Source organism: Saimiri boliviensis, chromosome 3 (genome assembly GCF_048565385.1).
Source record: "Saimiri boliviensis isolate mSaiBol1 chromosome 3, mSaiBol1.pri, whole genome shotgun sequence".
NCBI classification, from domain to species: Eukaryota; Metazoa; Chordata; class Mammalia; order Primates; family Cebidae; genus Saimiri; species Saimiri boliviensis.
In genome coordinates this window covers 160885028-160909214 of record NC_133451.1, presented here as the reverse complement: position 1 = coordinate 160909214, position 24187 = coordinate 160885028, and the positions used below count along the sequence as shown (strand labels likewise).

The 24187-nt window shown below is 39.8% G+C and overlaps 1 long non-coding RNA gene across 1 annotated transcript in view; it reads right to left on the bottom strand.

Annotated features, from left to right (window-relative positions):
• LOC141583937 (uncharacterized) overlaps nt 1-23495 on the bottom strand; it is an 81529-nt gene extending 58034 nt beyond the window's left edge. The window contains exon 1 of the long non-coding RNA XR_012516767.1: nt 23411-23495. This is a non-coding gene — a long non-coding RNA (uncharacterized LOC141583937). The remainder of the gene's footprint in view (nt 1-23410) is intronic.
• Nucleotides 23496-24187: the final 692 nt, after the last annotated feature.

The following is a 24187-nucleotide window of genomic DNA, read 5'->3' as shown; positions in this document are numbered from 1 at the left end:
AGGCCCTTAAAGCCATTATAGGTCTGTTGGAAGGTATAATAGAGGAGAACCAGGACTGGATTAAAGACATTTTTTTTCCTCTACTTGACCCCAGTGGGACCCCAACACCTCAGGGTTGCCAGGCTCTGAACACTTTTCACCGGTATCTTTTAGCAGGGGTTAAGGGGCAGCTAGGAGGCCCACACCCAGGCCCATCCTGATATGTGGGTAACACCCACCATGGGCACCGAGGAAGAACTGTCCAGACCCCAGGCACAACCAGTGCCTGAAAAATAGCTTAGTTTATAGTGATAATACTCAGCTGTTTCCTTTATATAATCCTGTATGTAGTCAGAGCTATACTGACACATTTAGTGCTAATTTATAAAGTCCTACTATATAACCGTATAGTAGCTTATAGTAGGAGGAATGTCTAGAGCAGTCACAGAGCAGAAGCAGTACGTGGGAAAACAGTCAGACCATGACAAGAACCAAAGACCCAGGCGGTGGCGTCCCTGCCTGAAAGGGCATATGCTGTGTGGCAGGCTTGGAGCATGAGCATCTCCTCCTGATAAAGGAGTTGTAGTACCTTGCATCCAGTTCCTGTGGAAAGTAGGCCTCAGGTCTGAGATCCTGGAAGTAACCAAGGGAGAAGAACCCCTCTAGTGTGACCAGTCACAGGGGCTGTACACCCTGTCAGTCTTATCTTGCTGCTGTGCTAGCTCAAAGAATCCTCCCATAAATATCTTAAGAAAAAAGCTCAAGTCTGTCAGCTCCCATTACATTAAGCTTACAATATCCTTCTATTAAAAATCCATTGAAATCTCCAGCCCCCTACTGCGCACAGCCCACCTCCCTGTCTGGGTGACATAATATGGCGGCCCCTTCACTTGTAACTCTGCCAGCCTCAATTCTGTTCCCCCAGGATGGTGGATTCTGCCAGACACAAGGACTGTGGTCCCCAAGGCTCTAGGACGGGCTCTAGTTCAGGACACACACCAGGTCATACACTTAGGACAGACAAAACTGATTGAGCTGCTGAGGGCCAGATACCACTTTCCATGTCTACATGAATTTGTCAGGGAAACTACAGCTCGATGTGATGTACGTACCAGGGTAAATCCAGGAGGCAGTAGGTCTAGTCAGGCAGGATAAGACTTAGGTATACTAGCCCAGGAGAACACTGGGAGGTAGACTTTACTGAAATAAAGCCCCCAGCGTGTGGCTATAAATACCTCCTTGTGTTTGTAGACACCTTCTCTGGATGGGTTGAGGCATTCCCTACTAAGTCTGAAACCGCACTGGTAGTAGCAAAAAAAGTCGTTACAGGACCTGGTTCCTCGGTTCGGCTTCCCCCTGACTCTGGGTCGGATAATGGCCCTGCATTTACAGCACAAGTTTCCCAGGGCCCGACCAAGGCCCTGGGCATATCTTGGAAACCACACTGTGCCTATCACCCCCAGAGTTCAGGGCAGGTTGAAAGGATGAACCAGACCATAAAAGAAACCCTAACAAAGTTCATCCTAGAGACCGGTGAAAACTGGGTCAGCCTGCTCCCTTTTGTCCTCCTCCGCATTCGATGCACCCCCCTACCAAAAAGGCTTCTCTCCCTTTAAATTACGTTTGGAAGGCCCCTTCCCTTACTCCCCAGACCTGCGGATACCATACATGCTGAGGTCCATAACCATACTCCTTAAGTCCTTACAGGCATTCCAGTCTGTTCAATCCCAGGTGCACCAGCTCATCAGAGACACCCTTCCCACTCCAGTGGAGCTCACTGCCCAGCCGATGCACCCCTTCCAGCCAGAAGACTCAGTCTTTGTTAAAAGATTCACCACCTCCGGCCTCACCCCTCATTGGAAGGAACCCTACGTGGTCATCCTGACCACCCCCACCACACTTAAAGTGGATGGACTAACAGCCTGGATTCACCACACCCAAGTCAAGACCACCCTGAGGGAAGGACAATGGAGCATCGACCACTCCTACCTTGATTCGCTAAAGCTAAGACTTATGCGCTCTTCACGATCACCACCTTCGCCTCTCTAATCTATACTGTCAACCCAGATAGACGACCCCCCTTAAAACCCTGCCCCAATCTAACCACCCTATAGGGCCAAATGCAGGAATTGTACTGCCCCAGATACCTCCTTCCCTTGCTGCCATCATCCCCTTAACTGAGGAAGCCCCCCTTTTCTCCACTATTGCTCCCTTCGCTCAGCCTCAACGACCCTAACTTTAACTGTGAAAAGCCTTAACTCCTAGATTTATTGTCTTCTATCCACCACCTACTTAACCAACCAACCCACGTTTGGGTATAGACTGTTGGTTATGTTTAAATCCTCAACCTCCATTTCACACGGGCCTAATGGCATAACTTACTTTAACCCTAACACTCCATGCTCTGGAAAAATACTCCACTTAACTTTGGGAGATCTTGAGAGAAAGGGGTAAATGTTACCACTCCCCTGATTACACCCTCACCAATTCCCCTTACAAACACTTCTGTAATAAGGCCCTTCCCCTAAGTTACAATGGAACAAATTTTTTCCTAAAACCGGGAGGGCTCTGCGCTGCCCTCAAGGAACAATGCTGTTTTTAATGCTAATAAGTCAGGCCTTATCTGGGACAGTCTCTCCTTAGCCAGACAAAATTTAGAAACCAGAAGACAGCTCCAGGAAACCTCAGAAAACTGGTATCAAAAATTGTTCTCCTGGTCCTCATGGCTTACTTCTCTGCTTACTGCAATAGCGGAACCTCTAATCCTACTTATACTAGGACTTATGATTGGACCTTGCCTCCTAAACCAATTGTTCAACATAATCCAGTCAAGAATCAATTCTGTAAAACTAATGGTCCTCAAATCCCATATGAGCCCTTGTACCAAACTGAGCAGCCCCTCCAAGTACAAGAATCAATGATTTGTTTCAACGTACAAAGAAACAGGGGAGAATGTGCCATAGCTAACCCAGAGTTAGAACGTAAGTAACACCATCTTAAGACCTGTACCTTGCAAGCACCAAGACAACTGTTTTTTTCCAAAAATAAGTTGTAACTGCTACCCGTTTCCTTTGTGATAACTCTTTGCTGCCCCGTTTTCCTTGCAATAACTGCTGACCTTGGCTTCTGTAAATAAAAACAGCTAGCTTGCTGTAAAGTTCCTTGTCCTGCATCTCCTCACCCCCTTGGTCCTAAAACCAGGATGTGGTTTTTCAGTTTAAAAACCCTGCTCCCCATGAGCTCAGGGCCACGGGTTGGAGAGACGTGAGTCCTCTGAGGCTGCTGGCAATAAAGACCCTGCAATTTGGCATACTTTTATCTTGGTGTTAATTTTTTATACTCGATCTGGTAATAACACACAGGGCTAGTCCAGTAAGGGCATGGCCTATCTCTCTGACAGACCTCTGCCCAAGGGAGCTCCACAGACCCCGAAGATCTAACAAAAACAGTTACAGCCAGGTGTGGTGGTGCACGCCTGTAATTCCAGCACTTTAGGAGGCTATGGTGGACAGATCACCTAAGGTCAGGAGTTTAAGACCAGCCTGGCCAACATGGCAAAACCCTGTCTCTACTAAACAAAAAATTAGCCAGGCATGGTGGTGCATGCCTGTAATCCCAGCTACTTGGGAGGCCAAAGCATGAGAATTGCTTGAACCCAGGAGGCTGAGGCTGCAGTGAGCCCAGATCGTGCCATTGCACTCCAGCCTGGGCAACAGAGCGAGACTCCTTCTCAAAAACGACAAACAGTTGCAGCAATTTTGTGTTTAAAAGTGTGTGGCAACTCCTGCCCACTCTCTCTCTTGCTCCCACTCTCATCATGTGATAGATACATCAACTTTAAAAATCCTCTGTGTAATTAAAAAACATTATTATAATAATGTATCTCTCATATAAATGTATCATAATTTAACTATTCGCCTATTACTCAATATTTTACGATTTCCAGTTTTTTAGCAAAAGTGAACAGATTTGCACAGAAACCTTTTTCTATATTTAGGCTTATTTCTTTAGGTTAGTATAATGGTCTTTTTATATGTCAACCTGGCTTGGCTACAGACTTCAGTTATGCAAACAGTAATCCAGGTGTTGCTGGAGGCATTTTGTAGATGTGACTGTGAAGTCCATAATCAATGGACTTTGATAAGGAAAACTATCCTAGATAATCTGGTAGGCTGGATAGAATTAGTTGAAAGGCCTTAAAAAGCAGAGTTGAGGTTTCCCTGGAGAGGAAATTTTACCTCTGCTCTACAGATTTTGGACTTGTATAGAGAGCCCCCACGACCCATAAGCCCAAGTCCTTACAATAAATCTTTTGTTTTTGTTTGTTTGTTTGTTTTGTTTTAGACAGAGTCTGTGTCACCCAGGCTGGGATGCAGTGGTGTGATCTCTGCTCACTGTAACCTCCGCCTCCCAGGTTCAAGCAATTCTGCCTTAGTCTCTGAGTAGCTGGGATTACAGGCACATGCCACCACGCCCAGCTAATTTTTGTATTTTTAGTAGAGACAGGACTTCACCATGTTGGCCAGGATAGTTTCTATCTCTGGACCTCATGATTCACCTGACTCGGCCTCCCAAAGTGCTGGGGTTACAGGCATGAGCCACCATGGCAGACCTATGATAAATCTCTTAATATATACCTCCCACTGATTCTGCTTCTTTGGTTGAACCCTAACTGATTCAGTTATATTTTCAGAAGCATGCACACTAAATCAAAATGCTGACCCAATTAAAAAGGCTCCAATAGCTCGGAGAGCCTCCTGCGTGGTGCGGAGGTGACTGGGCTGCGGACCTCCACAGAGCTAGATGGAAAACATGTTGTTCCACCATGCGACCGCTGGCTTGTTGTACAAGTGGAATTACCTCAACCAATAGCTCTCTGCTGGCAGTGACAGCGAACAGCTGGCTAATACCTCCGTGGACGAGCTTGATAGGAGATCCCATGGCGGCCAAAGAAGAGGCAGCTCCAGAAAGCAGCTCCGAGCGAGAGACGCAAAAGCTGAGTGGTCTCCACAATTCCAAAGGAGGTACCAGGTTCATCTTGTGGGGCTGGTCGGACAGTGGGTAGAAGCCAAACAGGGCAAGTTGAGGCGAGGTGGGGCACTGCCCCACCCGGGAGGTGCGTGCAGAGACGGAGGCCGGGGCCTCTCCCGCTCTGGGACTTCAGTTGGGAGTTCGGATACATTGCTCCAGCCAAGTCCTCTACAATCCACAAAACCGGAGATCTTCGCCGGGCTGAAAAGCCTTAGCAGGCGGCCTGAACAGGGCAGAACAGCAACTTCGGCCCTCGGGCTGTCAGCAGAGACCTAGGCTGACCCGAGAAAGCCAAAATGCCGGTGGGACGGAGCTACCCGTCCCTCAGTAGAAGGGCAATGGAACGCAGGGAAACAGCCCAAAGGGCAGGACGGGCTCCCGCCGCCGCACAAAGTCCAGCGGGCTAAAAAACGCTCCTTCCAGAGTTAGGCACGGAGAACATGAGTGAGAAAGCGACCAGGGAGTCTCCAGCGCGGCGGGCGGCAGGGAAGCCGCCATTACAGAAACCCGCCTAATTTTCCTAAGTAAAAGACGCAGCAGCTCCACTGAATCTGTGGCAGCCCAGCAGCGCCTCTGCAGGCAGACAATGGAAAGGCTGCCTCCCCAAGCAGCTACCTGAGATCAAAAGTGTATGAATGCAAGAGATGGGGAAAAACCAGCGCAAGAAGAATGAAACCATCAAAAACCAGAATGTCTCTCCCCCACCACAAGTTCGTGACTCCTCACCAGCAAGGGAACAAAGCAGGAAGGAGAACGAATTTGACGAACTGACAGAAGAAGGCTTCAGAAGGTGGGTAATAACAAACTTCTCCGAGTCAAAGGAACATGTTCTATCCCAATGCACAGAAACTAAAAACCTTGAAAAAAAAGGTTAGACGAAATGCTAACTAGAACAACCAGCTTAGAGAAGAACATAAAGGACTTGATGGAGCTGAAAAATACAGCACAAGAACTTCATGAAGCATACACAAGTTTCAATAACCAAATAGATCAAGCAGAAAAAGGATATCAGAGATTGAAGATCAAATCAATGAAATAAAACCAGAAGACAAGAGAAGAGAACAAAGAGTGAAAAGAAATGAACAAAGCCTTCAAGAAAATATGGGATTACGTGAAAAGACCTAATCTGTGCCTGATCGGTGTACTGGAAGATGACAGGGAGAATGAATCCAAGCTGGAAACACTCTTCAGGATATTATCAAGGAGAACTTCCCCAACCTAGCAACAATGCATATTCCTTAATTTTAAAATACTTTATTACTAAAAATTGCTAACAATAATCTGAACCTTAGCAACTCATAATCATCTTGCTAGTGGAGGGTCTTTCCTGGATGTTGATGACTGCTGACTGATTGAAGTGGTGGTTGCTGAAAGTTGGGGTGGCTATGCCAATTTCTTAAAATAAGACAATAATGGGGGCTCAGCACAGTGTCTCAGGCCTGTAATCCCAGCACTTCGGGAAGCTGAGTCGGGTGGATCACCTGAGGTCAGGAGTTGGAGACAAGTCTGGCCAACATGGTGAAACCCCGTCTCTACTAGAACTACAAAATTTAGCTGGGCGTGATGGCATGTGCCTGCAATCCCAGCTACTCAGAAGACTGAGGCAGGAGAATCACTTGAACCCAGGAGGCAGAGGTTGCTGTGAGCCGAGATCACACCATTGCGCTCCAGCCTGTGCGATGAGAGCAAAACACCGTCTCAAAAAATAAAAAATAAAAAGACAACAATGGGGAGTCTCAGAGCCTACTCTCACTCTAAAGACTGCTTGATACATGAATCATTCATTGCTAAATTAAATTATTTAAATTTTAAAAAAGACAGCAGTGAAGCTTGCTGTATGAATTGACACTGCCTTTCATGAAAGATTTCTCTGTTACTAGTAATGATGTTTGAGAGCATTTTACCTGCAATAGGACTTCTTTCAAAATTGAAGTCAATCCTCTCAAACCCTGCTGCTACATTATGAACTATGTTTTTGAAATATTCTAAACCCTTTGCTGGCACTTCAACAATGTTCACAGCCTCTTCACCAGTAATTAATTCCACCTCAAGAAAGTACTCTGGCCCCCACACACTCTGGGCTGAGCAAGAAGCTTAGACATTCCACAAACCAGCTCATTGTCTGAGATAACAGAGAGCTTCTCCCAGTAAACAAGGCCCAGGTGTACACCCCATTGCACTGGCTGCAGCCAGCTCTTATGTATACGCATCATATACTGGCTTGTAGGTCAAACTGCACAGCCAAGTATAAAAGCTGCCCAGAGAAGCGCATAAGGCTACAAGCAAAATCAAAAGACCCTACATTCTCTACAGCCACACCCTTTAGGGAGAAAGGAGAAAGGAAAAAGGAAAGAATAAAAAGTGTCATAGGGAAAGAAAAAAATTCTACCTGCACTAAAATAATCACAAATTTTGAAGTGCCAGCATATCCAGATGGGAAATAATCAGCACAAGAATTCTGACACCATTAAAAATCTGATTGTAGTGACAACACCAAAGAATCACACTAGCTCTCCATTAATGGTCCCTGAACAAAATGGAAACTCAGAAATGACATATAAATGACTCAAAGCATGGACTGTAAGGAAGCTCAGTGAGATTGAAGACAAGGTTGAAAATAACACAAAGAAACTTTTAAAGCAATACAGGAAACAATGAAAAAAATAAAGAGTTTCAAAGGAAATCAATAGAGCTCTGGAGCTGAAAACCTCACTTAAGGAATTTCAAAATATAATTGATAGTTTTACTGATAGACTAGACCAAGCAAAAGAAAGAACTTCAGAGCTTGAAGACTGGTCTTTTTAATTAACCCAGTCATACAACTATAAATAAAAAAGAACTTTAAAAGATGAACAAAGTCTTCAAGAAGTATGGAATTATGTAAAGTGACCAAACCTACAAATTATTGGCATTCCTAAGAGAAATGTAGAAAAGTAACCTGGAAAACACATTTGGGGGAATAATTCAAGAAAATTTCCTTAATCTTGCTATAGAGGTAGACATTCAGATATGAACAATCCAGAGAATACCCATAAGATACTTTACAAAAAGAACATCACCAAAGCAAACATTTATGAGATTGTCCAAAGTCAAACTAAAGAAAAAAATCTTACAAGCAGCTAGAAAAAAAAGATCAGATCAGGTACAAAGGGAACCCCTTCAGGCTAATAACAAACTTCTCAGCAGAAAGCTTACAAGCCAAAAGAGATTGAGGGCCTATTTTCAGCATTCTTAAAGAGAAGATATTCCAGCCAGTCATGGTGGTTTATGCCTATAATCCCAGAACTTTGGGAGGCAGAGGTGAGGGAATCACTTGAGGTGAGGAGTTGAGCCAGCCTGACCAACATGGTGAAACCCTGTCTCTACCAAATATACAAAAATTAGTCGGGTATAGTTGCATGTGCCTGTAGTCCCAGCTACTCAGGAGGCTGAAATAGGAGAACTGTTTGAAACCTGGAGGCAGAGGTTGCAGTGATCCAAGATTGTGCCACTGCACTCCAGCCTGGTGACAAAGACTCTGTCTCAAAAAAAAAAGAAAGAAAGAAAAAGAAATTCCAACCAAGAATTTTATATCTCACAAAACTAAGCCATGTGAGCAAATGAGAAATAAAATATTTTCTAGACAAGGAAAAACTAAAGGAATTTGTTACCACTACACCAGCCTTACAAGAGATCCTTAAGGGAGTACTAAACATGAAAACTAAAAAGAAATAGCTCCAACCTCAGAACATACTTCAGTGCATAGCCCGTAGACCCTGTAGTGCAACCTCACAATAGAAACAACAAAGCAACAAGCTAACAATTTCATGATGGAATCAAAACCTCACATATTAATATTAACCATGAATGTAAACAGTCTAAATGCCCCACTTAGAAAGTACAAACTGGGAAGCCTGGATGAAAAATCAAGACCCATCCCTCTGCTGTTTTCAAGAGATGCATCTCACATGTTACAATACTCACAGGCTCAAAGTAAAGGATTAGAGAAGGATCTACCATGCAAATGGAAAGGAAAAAAAAGTAGGTATTTTTATATCAGATAAAACTTATTTTAAACCAAGAGTAAAAAGTGACAAAGAAGGGCATTACAGAAAGTGTCTGAATCAACAAGAAAACCTAACTATCCTAAATACACACGCACCCAACTTTAGACAATGCAGATTCATAAAACAAGTACTTCTAGACCTATGAACAGACTTGGATAGCCACACAATAATAATAGGGGACATCAACACCAGAACGACAGCATTAGACAAATCATCAAGGCAGAAAATAACAACAAAAAAATCTGAACTTAAACTCAACACTTTGCAAATTGGACCTAATAGATATCTGCAGAATACACCTCAACAACCACAGAATATACGTTCTTTTCATTTGCACAAAGAACGTGTGCCAAGATCAACTACACACTCGGTCATAAAGCAAGTCTCAATAAGTTCAAAAAAATTAAAATCATACCAACCATACTGTCAGACCACAGTGGAATAAAAATAGAAATTAATACCAAGAAGATCTGTAAAAACCACACAATCACCATGTGTCATTAAACAACTTGCTCCTAAATTACATTTGGGCAAACAATGAAATTAAGGCAGAAATCAAAAAATTCTTTGAAATAAATGAAAACAGAGACACACATACCAAAATCTCTGGGATACAGCAAAAGCAATGCTAAGAGTAAAGTTTTTAGCACTAAACACCTATCTCAAAAAGAAAGATTTCAAATTAACAATCTAATATCACACACAGAGAAGCCAGGAAAATAAGAACAAACCAACCTCAAAGCTAGCAGAAGAAAAATAACTAAAATCAAAGCAGAACTGAAAGAAATTGAGAATCAAAACTTCATACAAAGCATCAATGAAACCAAAACTTTGCTCTTTGAAAGGATAAGCAAGATTTTTATAGTCTGCTAGCTAGATTAATAAAGGGAGATCTAAATAAGCACAATCAGAAATGACAAAGGTGACATTTCAACCAATCCCACAGAAACGCAAAAAATCCTCAGAGACCATTATGAACACCTCTATTCACACAATCTAGAAAATCTGGAGGAAATAGATAAATTCCTAGAAACACACAATCTCCCCAGATTGAATCAGGAAGAAATTGAAACCCTGAACAGATTTAAAAAAAAGAAAAAAAGAAAAAGAAAAAGAACAAGAAGAAGCCTACTCAGAAATGCTTATACCCTCTTGATGGGAATGTAAATTAGTTCAGCCACTATGGAAAGCAGTTTGGAGATTTTCAAAGAACTTAAAACAGAACTGCCATTCAACCCTGCAATCCCATTATTGGGTATATATTCAAAAGAAAACAAATCTTTCTACCAAAAAGACACATGCACTCATATGTTCATCACAGTACTATTCACAATAGCAAAGACATAGAATCAATCTAGGTGACCATCAAACAGTAGATTGAATAAAGAAAATGTGGTCCATATACACCATGGAATATTACACAGCCATAAAAAAAGAATGAAATCATGTCCTTTACAGCAACATGGATGCAGCTGGATGCCATTATCCTAAGTAAATTAACACAGGAACAGAAAAGCTAATACTGCATGTTCTCACTTATAAATAGGAGCTAAACATTGGATACTCATGAATGTAGGGATGGCAACAGTAGAAACTAGGGTTGAGGGAATAACCATAGTATGCTGTGCTCAGTACCTGGTTGATGGCATCATTTATACCCCAGACCTCAGCATCACGCAATATTCTCTAGATAACAGAGCTATATATGTACCCCTAAATCTAAAAGAACAGCTGAAAATATAAATATACATAAATAAAACTGTAAAAAACAAAAGAGGAAACCACTTTCTTTTCTCATCCTTAAGAAGCAACTTCTTCTCTGTTAAAGCTATATCATGAGAAATACAGCAGTTTAGTCCCATCTTCAGGCTTCACTTCTAATGCCAGGTCTTTTGATATTTCCACTACATCTGCATTTATGTCCTCCATGCAAGTCTGAACCCCTCAAAGTCATTCACAAGAGTTGGAATCAACTTCTTCAAATTCCTGTTAATGTTGATATTGCGACATCCTCCTATGAATCATGAATGTTATTAATGACATGTAGAATGGCAAATCATTTCCAGAAGATTTCCATTTACTTTGCTCAGATCCATCAGAGGACTCATTATTTATAGCAGCAATAACCTTATAGTATGTGTTAATTAAATAATAATGCTTGAAGGTCAGAATGACTCCTTGATCCATGGGCCACAAAACAGATGTTTCAGCAGGCATGAAAACAACATTAATCTCCTTCTACATCTCCATCATAAGTCTTGGGGTACTGGGTAAATTGTTAGTGAGCAGTGATATTTTGAAAGGAATCTTGTTTTCTGAAGAGTAGATCTCAATAGTGGACTTAAAATATTCAATGACCCAGGCTGTAAACAGATGTGTTGTTTTCCAGGCTTTGTTGTTCCATTTATACAGCACAGGCAATGCAGATTTAGCATAGTTTTAAGGATCCTGGGATTCTGGGAATGATACATAAGCACTGGCTTCAGCTGAAAGTAACCAACTGCATTAGCACCTAGTAAGAGAGTCATCCTGTTCTTTGACATTTTGAAACCAGGAATTGACTTCTCTTTAGCTATAAAACCCTATGACATCTTCCAACAGAAGGCTGTTTTGTCTATATTAAAAATCTATTGTTTACTGTAGCTACCTTCATCAATTATCTTAGCCAAATCTTCTGGGTAATTTGTTGCAGCTTCTCCATCAGCACTTGCTGCTTCACCTTGCACTTTTTTTTATGGAGATGGTTTCTTTCCTTAAACTTCATGAGCCAACCTCTGCTAGCTTCCAACTTTTCTTCTCTAGCTTTCTCCCCTCTTTAACTCTAGAACTGAAGAAAGTTAGGACCTTGTTCTGGATTAGGCTTTAGTTTGAGGGAATGATTTGATCTATACAGGCCACTCAAACTTTCTCCATATCAGCAATAAGGCTGTTCATTTTCTTCTCATTCACGTATTCACTGGAGTAGCACTTTTAATTTCCTTCAAGAACTCTTCACAACTAGGCTGTTTGGTGCATGAGAACTAGCTTTTTGACCTATCTTGGCTTTCAACATGCCTTCCTCATAAGATTAATCAATTGTATCTTTTGAGTGAAAGCGAGAGATTTGGTACCATACCTTTCACTTGAACACTTACTGTAGAGTTATTTATTGGCCCGATTTCAATATTGTTATGTTTCAGGGACTAGGGATGCCTAAGGAGAGGGTGAGAGATGAAGGAACGGCCAGTAGATGGAGCAATCAGAACACACACAATATTTATCACTTAAGTTCACTGTTGTTTACGGGTGTGATTCACGGTGCCCCAAAGCAATTGTAATAGTAACATCAAAGATCACTGATTACAGATAACCATGACAGACAGGATAATAATTAAAAAGTTAAAATATTTGAAGAATCACCAAAATATGGCACAGAGACATGAGGTGAGCACATGCTGTTGGAAAAATGGTCCTGATAGGGTTGCCACAAACATTCAATTTGTAAAAAAATGCACTATCTGTGAAATGCAATAAAGCAAAGCACAATAAAATAAAATATGCCTGTACTGTACAAATATTTTCAAAATCTAAAAAATAAAGTGTTATATTAGGGGCACTTGTAACACTTCAATGCCAGCTAAAGTTTGAAAGAAATATGACTTATTACAAGTCTCAAATGATAGCTTTTTGTTCTTTGAAAATTTCTCAGAAATCTTTAGGTGCTTCCTAAATCTAATTTTTTATTCCCCAAATGGCAAGATATTTGCTACAGATATTAGCTTCAAAGCATTCCTAATTTTAGGCCATATTAAGATTAATGTATTTTTTTAAAACCTGACTCTGCTGCTTACTGACTATTCGACTTTGGAATAATCAAATCCTCAGTTTTCTCATTTGTAATATTGACAACACCTACCTCAAAGCATAGTTGTGAGGATTTGAAGAGATCATCTTTATAGCCTAGCACGGGGCATGGCCCACTTATTTAAGCACCAATACATGGCAGCTGTGGTGGTGGAAGTGGTAGAGGTGGAGAGGGCAGCTGTGGTGGCCGTTAATTGCTGGCAAAAGAAAACAGAAAGTGTTTCCTGGGCTTGATTGTGCGAGCAGAGTTTAAGGAGTGGTGAGCTGCCCCTGGCTAGCTCTGGCTTAGAAGACTAATTGTTAACGATTAATTTTTCAAGCTTGGCAGTGGTGCCAGCATTGACACTGCAAAAATCAACAAATGCTACAAATCAGGGTTTCCTCCCACCCTACCTACCACCCCAGAAAGTTACCAACACACTGCTGGCTTTAAGCCTTGTTTTGTGGAGTTCTTTTTTAAAAGAAACTTGTCTAACTTCTGATTCTTCTTCTGGCTGCATATTTCAATAAATCCATTATTGGATATGATTTAAGCTTAATTTATACATTTTCTCATTTAAAACCTAAAAACAAACCCTGCTATTTGGTGTTCTTCTCTACTTCTTCAAACTAATAATAAGCTGTGTTTCATTTCTCAAATCTTTATTAATTAGTCTACAGTTTTCTATACCAGAAATCTAAAGGTACTCACTTAACAAGTGTGTTAGCCCATTCTCACTTTGCTATAAAGAAAGTGAGGCTGGGTAATTTATAACGAAAAGAGGTTTAATTGACTCACAGTCCTGCAGGCTGTACAGGAAGCATAGTTGGGGAGGCCTCAGGAAACTCACAATCATGGCAGAAGAGTGAAGCAGAAGCAAGCACCTTCTTCACAGGGAGAACAAGAGGAAGAGAGGGAAAGGAGAAGTACCACCCACTTTCAAACAACCAGATCTCATGAGAACTCACTCACTATCACAAGAACAGCAAGGGAGATATCTGCCCCCAGTGACCTCCTACTGGGCCCCTCCTTCAACGCTGGGAATTACAATTCAATATGAGATTTGGGTGGGGACACAGAACCAAACCATATCAATGAGGCAATAGTAAAAATTTGAATAAATAAATACATAAATAATCTACAATTATTTTTAAAGCCTGTATCTCTTTATCTCTGTATATTGCTGTGTATCTATGTATCTATCTATCTACACACTATGGCAAGAACAATGTTATGTATGCATCAAATTATTTGCATTATCCTTCTAGACACACAGGTGGACTCATGTGACTAGTTCTGGCCTAGTCACATGAGGAAAGTGGAATGTAAGTAAAAGTGAAGTAGAAAGATGTATACCACTTCTAAATCTAGTCCTTTAAAAAAATTATCACACAATCTCTCATTCTGTCTCTCTCTCTTTGTCTCTCTCTCTGTCTCTCTCCACCTCTGTCCCTGTCAATCTCTCTTTCAAATCTCTCTGTCAATCTCTCTTCCTCTCCTTTCTCTCTCACTCTTTCTCTTTTCACTATCTATGGGGCTGGACATAAGTACTCCAAGATGGCAGAACCACACTGAGGAAATAGCTCAGATCCCTGAGGCACCACTGAGAAGGGAGTTGACCATAAAGCTTCCTGACCTGCCCTAGACTGTGGCATGAGTGAAAAAACAACAACAACAAAAAAAAAAAAAGAAAAAAAAAACCTGCATTATATTTGGCCACTGAGAGTTCAAGGATGTCTTGTTACAACAAATAGCAACTATAAATATTATCACTCCTCCCTGTTTCTACACCAAGTCTTCAAGAAAAAAAGGGAGGGAAAGATGCCTGTATTCCAGGAGGCTCAGATTCATGATAGTTCTGTTCTCCACAGTTGGATTTCTTTAAAAAGAATGTCAATGGAATGAGTTTAATGCATAGTTTACTATAGAAAATCTGGAAAATGATGCTTTGCAGATGCCACCACTGCCAAGAGTTCCATACTGTCAGCCATGGTCAACCCCACTATGTTCTTCCAGGTCTCTGTTGACAGTGAGCCCTTGGGCTGCATCATCTTTGAGCTGTTTGCAGACAAGTTTCCAAAGACAGCAGAAAACTTTTGTGCTCTGAACACTGGAAAGAAAGGATTTGGTAATAAGGGTTCCTGCTTTCACAGAATTATTTCAAGGTTTATGTGTCAGGGTGGTGACTTCACATGCCATAATGGCACTAATGGCAAGTCCATCTACAGAGAGAAATTTGATGATGAGAACCTTATCCTAAAGTATACAGCTCCTGGCATCTGTCCACGGCAAATGCTGTACCCAACACAAATGATTCCCAGTTCTTCATCTGCACTGCAAAGACTGGGTGATTGGATGGCAAGCATTGGTCTTTGGCAAAGTGAAAGAAGGCATGAATATTGTGGAGGCCATGAAGTGCTTTGGGTCCATGAATTGAAAGATCAGCAAGAAGATCAGCATTGCTGACTGTGGACAACTCTAATAAGTTTGACTTGTGTTTTACTTCAACCAACAGACCATTCCTTCTGTAGCTCAGGAGAGCACCTCTCCACCCCATTTGCTCAAATCTGTGCTCTCACTGCAGTTCCCTTTGGGTTCCATGTTTTCCTTGTTCCCTTCCATGCCTAGCTGGATTGCAGAGTTAAATTTATGATCATAAAATGAAAACTAAATAAAAACAAAAAAGAAAATCTGGAAAATGAAAAGAGAATTATTTCAGTTTGTATACTGCTTTTGAAAGATGTGAGCTAAATCATTTTTCAGATCCTTATGATTTTAGTAACTCAAGAAGAGTTCTTAATGAAACATTTGTATACACATGTGCCACATAACAATGTTTCAGTCAATAAAAAACTGCATATATCACAGTGGTTCAATCAGATTATAATGGAGCTAAAAAATTCCTATCACCTACCAATGTCATAACCCATTGTCTCATAAGGCCTTGATCATGTGCTTGTGGTGATGCTGGTTTAAACAAACGTACTGCACTGCCAGTTACATAAAAAGATAGCACATAAAATTGTGTACAGTACATAATACTTGATCACAAATGACCATGTTAATGGTTTATATATTTACTATACTATATTTTTTATTATTTATAAGTGTACTATTTATTTTTTTAAAATTTTAATTAGAGCTGCCATGATTGTTCTTGCCTGTAATTTCACCACTTTGAAAGGCAAGAGGATAGCTTGCAGCCAGGTGATCAAGATCAGCTGGCACAACATAGCAGGACCCTTTCTCACCTCCAAAATTTAAAACTAGCTGGGCATGATGGTGTGCCTATAGTCCTAGCTTCTTAGGAGGCTGATGTAGAAGTTGAGCCCAGGAGTTCAAGTCTGCAGTGAGTTTTGATCATAGCACTGCACTCCAGTCTTAAAAAATAAAAAATAAATTTAAAACTTAACTGTAAAACAGTCTCAAGTAGGCCCTTAGGAAGTATTCCAGAGAGAACATTGTTATCATAGGAGATGACAGCTCCTTGCATGTTATTGCTCCTGAAGAGCTTCCAGTGGGCAAACAGGCAGAAGTGAAGACAATGATATTAATGATCCTGACCCTGTGCAGGCCTAGGCTAATAATGTGTGTGCTTTGTCTTTATTTTTAACAAAAAAGTTTAGAAAGTAAGAATTTTAAAGTTTTAAAGGAAAAAACACATGGAATAAGAATATGAAGAAAGAAAATATTTTCACAGCCGTGCAATGTGTTTGTGTGTTAAGCTAAGAGTTACTACAAAACAGACCATAAATTTAAAAAAATTTAAAAGTATATAAAGAAAGTTACAGTAAGTGAAGGTTAATTTATTTTGAAGAAAGAAAAATATTTTTTATACATCTGTTGTAGCCAAATGGTACAGTGTTTATAAAGTCCTCGGCCTTCACATTCACTCACCACTCTCTCACTGTCTCATTCAGAGCAACTCTCAGTCCTACAAGCCCCATTCATAGTGAGTTCTCTATACACGTGTACCATTTTAATCTTTTTTTAATTTAATTTAATTTTATTTTTTGAGATGGAATTTCGTTCTTGTTACCCAGGCTGGAGTGCAATGGTGCGATCTCGGCTCACCGCAACCTCCGCCTCCTGGGTTCAGGCAATTCTCCTGCCTCAGCCTCCTAAGTAGCTGGGATTACAGGCACGCGCCACCATGCCCAGCTAATTTTTTGTATTTTTAGTAGAGACGGGGTTTCACCATGTTGACCAGGATGGTCTCGATCTCTTGACCTCGTGATCCACCCGCCTCAGCCTCCCAAAGTGCTGGGATTACAGGCATGAGCCACCATGCCCGGCCATTTTAATCTTTTATACCATATTTTTACTGTACCTTTTTTATATTTACATATACAGTGGTTGTAACTGCCTAAAGTATTTAATACAGTAATATGCTTTATAGGTATGTAGCCTAAGAGCAATAGACTATACCATATAGCCTAGGTATGTCATAAGCTATACCATCTTTTGCGTATATACACTCCATGATGTTCATGGAATGATAAACTCAGTGCATTTCTCACAATGTATTCCCATCACTAAGCAATACACAACTGTATTAAACTAAAATAACATTTAAATGAGAAAAATACAACGTAACTGTCTTAGTTCATTCACACCGCTATAACAAATACCATAAATTGGAAGGCTTGTAAACAACAGATGTTTATTTCTCATAGCTCTGGAGGCTGGTAAGTCCAAGATCATGGTTCCAGCATGGCAGGGTTCTGGTAAGTGCCCTCTTCCAATTTCTTACTGTGTCATCATACGGTGGAGGGGGCAAGGCAGCTTTCTGGGGTCTCTTTTATAAGAGCACTCATTCAATCGTCTCTAAAAAGCTTCACCTCCTAATACCAGCAATTTGGTAATTAGTTTCAACATACAAATTCTGAGGAGACACATTCAGAGACCATAGGAATATAAATATTTTATGAGCTATACTTACACTTGAGGACAATTGTCATAGACGCTGGTATAATAAATAGGTAAAGTGTCTTTAAACTCATATTGTAGATCTTATTAAACAGATATGACGAAGTCCTGAAGAAGCTATTTAACAGAAATGAGAAAACTTGAGTCTTAATCACTGTTCTGCCACTAATTTGCTGTAAAACCTTGAGCAGTCATTTAACCTGTCATCTCACAGGTTAGGAAATTTGGAATAGGTGATTCTGTGTGATTCTGCCTGCTTTCAAAACACTATATAATCAATACTATACTTACCATCTGAGAAAATGACTGCTGAGAGTTAGTGATTTAAAGGCTTTGCCTTTTTTCTTTTTTTTTTTTCTTTTTTTTTTTTTCTGAGATGGAGTTTTGCTCTTATTGCCCAGACTGGAATGCAGTGGCACGATTGTGGCTCAATGCAACCTCCGCCTCCCAGGTTCAAATGATTCTCTTGCCTCAACCTCCTAAGTAGCTGAGATTACAGGTACATGCCACCAGCCCAGCTAATTTTTGTATTTTTAGTAGAGATTGGGTTTTGCTTGTTGGCCAGGCTGTTCTCAAACTCCTGACCTCAGTCTCCCAAAGTGCTAGGATTACAGGCATAAGCCACTTTGCCTGTCCAAGTCTTGCTTTTTAAAACATGTTGTTGGTAATGTTATGCCAAAACCAATGATCAGGCACATATCAAGCCCCTGAGAATTATATCGTTCCAATACAAAACATAAGCTACTTTGTAACAATCTATTTTATAATATGGTTTCTAGAGCTATGTTGTGTTGAAAAATCAATGTTTAAAATCACCCCTCATTATCAGAAAATAATCCAAAAAAATATTTTATTTGTTTTGTGGGGGTTTTTTTTTGTTTTGTTATGTTTTTTTCTTTGAGACAGGGTCTCACTCTGCTGCCCAAGTTGGTGTACAGTGGCACAATCACGGCTCACTGCAACTTCTTCCTCCTCAGGCTGAAGTGATTCTCTCACCTCAGCCTCCTGAGTAGCTGGGACTACAGGTGTGCACCACCATGCCCAACTAATTTTTTTTTTTTTTTTTTTTTTTTGTAGAGACAGGGTTTCACCACCTTCCCAGTCTGGGCTTAATATTTATTGATCACTCACTATGAATAAAGCTTTGTTTTGGACATTGCCTGAAAATGTAAAACTATATACCACCTCAGTGGCCCAGCTGCTTGTGAGGCTGAGGTGGGATTACTAGAGCCCAGGAGTACAGCCTGAGCACCATAGCCAGATTGTCTCAAAAGAAGACAGAACTTGAATTAAGATACTCTTCTGTCCTCAAGAACAGAATTCAAGAAAAATATAAAATAGCTTTATTATAAGGTAAGTCAGAAGACCTGGTAAAGGCATAAGCTGAGTGCATAATTCAGGGGGGAAAGGGATGTTACATCCAAATGAGAACAGGGAGGGCTTTTAACTGGGCATCTAGATGCATCTTGAAGATGGCTTGAATTTTTACAGATGAAAATGAAAAAAATATTCCTGGTGAATAAAAGAGCAAGAGAAAAATGTATAAAACTGAAAAAATGTAATACATTTTCAAGAAACAAAAATGCAAATTGATGAGTTTGACTTGAATAAGTCATGAGAGGTTATAGTGAGAAAGCCAATATGGAGGGTCCTAAATACCAGGCTGAAGAATATATACTCAGTTTGAAATATGCAAGTGGGTCTCTAAAGATTCTGACCAAGGGATTGCAAGATAGACTATTTTGAGGGGGGGAAAAAAAAGGAGAAAGCTAAAGACACTGTGTAGCAAGGCCGCTTCACAGTGAAAAATGAGGCTGGCAGGCTGAGGGTGAGGCAGGTTCCAGATAATGTCGATAGCTTAAGAGGAAGACAAAATATTGGAGCAGTCAAATATCGGGGGAAGCAATTAGACATGAACTGTAGGATTGCTAGGAATGTGGTGACATGAACGTTTCTTTCACTTTTTCAAGGTCCCAGAGACTCTCAGGATTCTGTGAGAGAAGTTTCCCTGTCAGTTCACGCTGTTACCCTAAATTCCTCACTTTCTCTGGTAGTTATCAGAACCAAGAGTTGCTCAGCATATCAGCAAGATTAAAGGGGAAAAAGTAATTCTAGAAATGCCCCATTTCCAAAGTCAATATAGTCCCCCCAAAATGTGAGTAAATAAAATTTTTAAAAATCAAATTCTGTGCTATATATCCAGGAATCTTGCAGTACAAGGTTTCCTTTTGCAAAACAAAGGTTCATTTTGTGCCCAAGGTAGCTGTCCAATAATTTCTGTCTTTCAACCTTCTTTTAAACCTATTGCCCCTTTCTAATAAATCTAAAAATTTCAGGCAATTTTTAAATGTTGTTCACAATTTCAGTGTAAAATGATGATTAAGAACACATGAAAGTAATTATACAATGAAATGTGCTTCTTAAAACTACACGTGCTCCTTCAGATTCTGATGTCACCACCAGCCACCTCCCAAATACACCCTTATCCCACACCAAAAGACCTCTACAATATTTAGACAAAAGCACTGACTCTAAAACAGAGTCATTGTTTGCAAAAAAAGATACAGCATTTGTACTTTGCTTTCTCAGAGCTAAACTGCACTATCAAAAGAGAGCAAGTTTATTAGTGAAACTTCCTAATTATCTTTACACAAAAGAAGGTAACTATAAACAGGAAAAAAAAATGAATAACCCAAAAGTCATATATTTTTTGGAATTCTAACAGATTTACTTTTCTAATTATGTTTAATATACTTTGTTATTGCTTTTCCTAATCCCACACGGACATAACATAGAAGATAAATCACAAACAGTGCCGAATAAAAGAAGCCAGTGAAAATTCCAAAATGTGTTGGAAAAGCCTCTAAAACAGAAAACTTGTATAGAAATTTGAGAACCAAGATACTGTAAGGGTAGTGACTTAAAAGACATGTAAATAGGCCTTCACAATTTTTTTGGTCATCTTTTTAGGTTGGTAGTATTATATTACAATTGAAAAATTCACCCCTACAGTTCTATAAAATTTTTTAATTTCATGCTGCTTTTCCTTGCTTTTTTCTTTCTTGTTCCTCGCACGGTTTCCCACCCTCTGCAGTACCTAGACATGATCCAACAGTTAGATTGTCATTTCTCAGGAAAATACTGATGCAAAAAAAAAAAAAAAGTGACCACATGAGTTGTCATTCCCATTTTACAGATGAAAACAGTGAGCTGATAAATACCGAAGTCAAAATTTAAACCCCAAAATGACTTACAATTATACAGCAATGATATTTTTTAAAGGATTTCATACATAGAGTTTAAATTTAAATTTACTTACCTTTTTTTTTTTTTTTTTTTGAGATGTAGTCTTGTTCTGTTGCCCAGGCTGGAGTGCAGTGGCACTGTCTCGGCTCACTACAACATCTGCATCCCGGATTCAAGCAATTCTTCTTTCTCAGCCTCCTGAGTAGGTGGGACTTCAGGCACACGCCACCATGCTTGGCTAATTTTTGTATTTTTAGTAGTGATAGGATTTTACAGTGTTGGTAAGCCTGGTCTCAAACTCCTGACCTCATGATCCACCTGCCTCAGCCTCCCACACTGCTGCGATTGCAGGCATGAGCCACCACCCTAGGCCAAAATTTACTTAACTTTTAGTAGATTCTTTTTTGATCTAGACATGGGTTCCTGAAGGCAAGGGAGAGATAAGCTAAGATTCATATTTATGATACTTTCATTTTTTAAAATTCCACATATAAATATAAAACTTAGGGGTAAAAAATGTTAAGAAAATACATACTTTTTAAGGTTTTTGTTAAGCCATGTGGTTTTATAAATTTATCTATAAAACTGTTCAGATTATTTTACATATTGTGGTGTAAACTTAAGCCAATACATATTTAGCTAGATGTCCAGTCTAAAGTAAACCTATCAGCAGAGCACAGTGGCTCACTCCTGTAGTCCCAGCACCTTGAGAGGTAGAAGCAGGCAGACTGATTGAGCGTAAGAGTTCAAGACGAACCTGGACAACACGACAAAACCCCATCTCTACTAAAAATAAAATAAAATTAGCCAGGTGCGGCAGTGTATGCCTGCAGCCCCAGCTACTCAGGAGGTTGAGGTTGGGAGGATTGTTTAAGCACAGAAGGAAGAGGTTGGGTTGCAGCAAGCTGAGATCTTGCTACTGCACTGCAGCCTGGGCAACAGTGAGATCCTGTCTCAAAAAAAAAATAATAAAAAAAAATAAAGTATAAAATAAACCTATCGAAAAAGAAACTGAGCTTAAAAAACTGCTTCTTCTTTCTGTCATCTCATTAGAAGTTCATGAGGATTTGCTCTTACTCACATTATTTGAACATATTTTGCTGTAGCACACACACAATATTTTGAGAATTACAAACCCAAAACAATACCCAGAGAATGTGCCCAATTAGAGAATTGAAAGGACAAATAGATTAAGTTGAATAGAGAGCAAAAGGATAGGTAAGTGTAATAAGAAAACTTGAGAATGAAAATAGAAGCAGGGTAATTTCAGTGATACCTTATAATAAAATGACAATTGGGAAATGTGTTATTTCGCTCACTGATGTTTCTACATAATTTATTTGTGTTTTTAAATTCCAGGTGCATTTAAAATAAAGGTAAGTCTAAAATTGTATCAAGGTTTTTTCTGTGCTAGAAATGCTAAAAACTTGCATTATTTGTTACTTATTTTAAGAGAAATTAAGTCACATTAAAGATTATTTAAAGATTTGTTTCCAGTATGACTTCACTGTTATATTGGAAGAAATATTCTCTTGCCCTCTGACCCACTTACCCACTTTTTGTTGTTTGTTGTTTCAGCATTCAATAACATGCTGTGATATTTTAGAAAATGAAAATTTTCAACTTAGTTTCTCGAGCATCAAATTGCATCACATATGAACAATTGCATATATGTCTTTGAACAAACGTCTTTGAACAAAGCAATGAATGCCCTCTAGTGTTTCTTGCTAGAATATCTGTTTTAATAGCAGAAAGATAAATTATATAATTATATAATATTTTATAACTATTTAAAAAGTAAATTATAAACAACAGAATCTGAATATGTAAAATGTTTCAAATGTAATTGAAAATAAGAATAGCAAGACATATTGTCCAATCTAAATAATAGATATTATTGTAATGTGTATATAAATGGTGATAGAAATCAGGGTTGTTCTGAGGGTTTTTCACATGTGAAACATATATCTTGCCTCATTTCTAGTACTACCTTTCAAGCTAACTCTAAACTAAAGTCGTTATAGAAGTCTTTTTTTTTTTTTTTTCTTTTTTTGAGACAGGGTCTGCCTCTGTCATCCAGGCTAGAGTGCAGCAGCACAATCATGGCTCACTGCATCCTTGACTTCCTGGGTTCAAAGGATCCTCCCATCTCAGCTTCTCAGATAGCTGGAATTACAGGCACACATCACCATGCCCAGCTCATTTTTTTATTTTTTGTAAAGGCAGAGTCCTGCTATATTTCCCAGGCTGGGTCGAACTCTAGGATAAATCAATCCTCCCATGTTGGCCTCCCAAAGAAGAAGTCATTCTCAAAGCAGCAAATACACATACTTTGTCCCAAAAGCGATACCTGTACCTTGTCCATGGGCATGCATACACAGAGCTTCTATCTCTAGAAGATAAAACACTATTTCCACGAGCATCTGCTGCCTCTGCTTAAGTCATCCTGTTATTAATAGCCATGGGGAAGCGTAAAGAACACCATGTACCTGGACATTCGCCAAGCCTGCGATGTTCCAGTGTGCCTTGCCTTAACTTTACACAGCAGCAATCATTTCAAGAATATACAATCCCAAGAACAAAAAATACCAATACCTCAGTGATAAGCACCAGTGCCTGGTCTATCTAATGCAGCATTTACTTAGAGGAAGAAACAGGAACATCAAAAAGCATGTTGGTGAATATCTGAGCTTGTCATGACTTAACAGATTAGTGCATGTCATCTCAGAAACTAAGGAAAATGATTATAACTGTAACCAAAAAGAAATCATTGGAAAATATTTGAGTTGAAGACATCAAGTAGTGAGTATCTGTTATTTTTCTTGCCCAGCATCCCTTCACTTTCTTTTGGGTGGCCACTCCTCTTCTATTGCATGAAATTGGCATTGCATGGGAAGTATTTTACTTTCTTCAGGACCGAGAAATGGGCTCAGAGTGCAAGCTTAGCCAGATTTTAACTTAAGGAGTATCTTGGGCAGAGCAAAGAGAGGATGAAAAGGTTCTTCCTAGACCTCAGAGCTGCCTATTCCTGTACTTCTTAAGGTCTATGTTCAACTTTTCCTTGGAATCTATGTGAAATATCAGTAGCTCATTTTTTCCTCTTTTTGCTTAAGTCAACCAGAATAAGAATGCC